We start from the raw sequence: 1,715 nt of genomic DNA, 5'->3' as shown, positions 1-1,715 counted from the left end.
GAATTGTCACCTGTGGGGACGGGGACAGCTGGGGTCACCCTCGGGAACACCAGGGGTCACCCTCGGGGACATCCTTGGGACACCTGGGGTCACCTTTGGGGACACCTTTGGGGACACCTGGGGTCACCCTCAGGGACACCTGAGGGTGCAGGATGAGTCCTGAGGGTGCAGGATGAGTACCGAGGGTGCTGAGCACCGTTTGGAGGGTGTTCACCACCATTCTGAGGGTGCTGAGCACCATCCCAAGGGTGCAGGATGAGTGCCGAGGGTGCAGGATGCGTCCCGAGGGTGCTGAGTGCCTTCAAGAAGGTGCTGGATTCGTCCTGAGGGTACTGAGTGCCTTCCAGAAGGTGCCGGATGCGTCCCGAGGCTGCTGATCGCCTTCTAGAAAGTGCTGATCATCATCCAGAAGATGCAGGATGCGTCCCGAGAGTGCTGAGCATCTTCCAGTGGGTGCTGGATGCGTCCCGAGAGTGCTTACCACCTTCCAGAAGGTGCAAGATCCATCCCGAGGGTGCTGAGCGCCTTCCAGAAGGTGCTGGATGCGTCCAGAGGCTGCTGACCGCCATCCAGAAGGTGCAGGATCTGTCCCGGGGGGTTCTAGACTATCCTGCCTGGTGTTGAGCGGTGCTGAGGTTCTAGATCTCCCTGTGGGTCCTGAGTGCCTTCCAGAGGGTGCAGGATACGTCCTGAGGGTGCTGAGCACCGTCCCGAGGGGAAAATGGGGATTTGGGGAGGGAAAATGGGAACTGTTCCCACCCCAAGTGTCACAAAGAGGATTTTGGGCAGGAAAAATGGGATTTAACCCTGTCCATGTCCCCAGGTGTGTCCCAGGTGTTCCCAGGTGTCCCCAGGTGTTCCCAGCTGTCCCCAGGTGTGTCCCCAGCTGTCCCCAGTGTCACTCACGTTGTATTTCTGGAAGAAGGTCAGGTACCGGATGACACCGACCCAGATGAGCAACATGGATGTCCCCAGCAGGATGCTGCACACGTCATAGTCCGAGAAGTTCTGTGGGGACACCGCGGGGACAGAGTGGGGACACCGTGGGGACAGCGCCACCCGGACAGGGCCTGCACCCAGGGGTCACAATGGCCACCCAGGGGTGTCACTGTCCCCTCCTTGCTGTCCTCAGGGGTGATGTCTCTGTCCCCAGGGGTGGTGTCACTGTCCCGTTGCTGTCCCCAGAGATGGTGTCCCTGTCCCCAGAGATGGTGTCCCCGTCCCCAGAGATGGTGTCCCCGTCCCCAGGGTTGACCTTGGCCTCGATGCCGATCTCGAGGACGGTGCCCAGCACGGTTAGGAGGTCGCTGATGACCAGCAGCAGGTACCACCCGTTGAGGAACTCCAGCCGCTTCCACACGGACACGGCGTGGCCGTGCCGGCGCCACAGGAACCGGCTGAACTCCTATGGGGACACTGCTGTCACCGCCAGGGTGCCACCGCCGGGGTGCCACCTCCGGGGTGCCACCAGCTCCCACTGTGTCCCTCCATGCCCCAATGTCCCACTGTGTCCCTCCATGTCCCACCATGTCCCCATGTCCCAATGTCCCACCATGTCCCCGTGTCCCAATGTCCCACTGTGTCCCACTGTGTCCCCATGTCCCCATGTCCCCAATGTCCCACCCTGTCCCAACATCCCACCATGTCTCCATGTCCCACAGTGTCCCCACGTCCCATCGTGTCCCACGGTGTCCCACCGTGTCCCAGTGCTTCCC

Source organism: Parus major, unplaced genomic scaffold (genome assembly GCF_001522545.3).
Source record: "Parus major isolate Abel unplaced genomic scaffold, Parus_major1.1 Scaffold388, whole genome shotgun sequence".
Lineage (NCBI taxonomy): Eukaryota > Metazoa > Chordata > Aves > Passeriformes > Paridae > Parus > Parus major.
This window is presented reverse-complemented; position numbering follows the sequence as displayed.